This window comes from Arachis ipaensis, chromosome B06 (genome assembly GCF_000816755.2).
Source record: "Arachis ipaensis cultivar K30076 chromosome B06, Araip1.1, whole genome shotgun sequence".
Lineage (NCBI taxonomy): Eukaryota > Viridiplantae > Streptophyta > Magnoliopsida > Fabales > Fabaceae > Arachis > Arachis ipaensis.
The window spans coordinates 134,950,624-134,950,964 of NC_029790.2; positions in this window are offsets into that span (position 1 = coordinate 134,950,624).

Sequence of the window (341 nt, forward strand, 5' to 3'; positions counted from 1 at the left end):
GTTAAGAACCTAGTTAGGCCACTGACATTGCTGCAGTCTTGGATTTTTTTGGCGTTTTTCGACGTTTAAGCCTCTAAGTAGGGGTGGAAACAGTTCAGGCCAGGCCAAGCTTTACTCATAACAGACCTGGCCTGTTATGTAATTAATTGGCATGACTTGGCTTGCAGCCTGTTATAAACTCTTTATAAAGTATTAGACTTGGCCTGACTTGAAGCCTGTTAAGAAGTCTGATAATTTTTTTTACAAAAATAAAAATATTATTTAATAAAATTAATTTTCTAATTTTTAAGAATATTTATAATTTATAGTGTATAATGTATATTTATAAAAATAATTTTTTA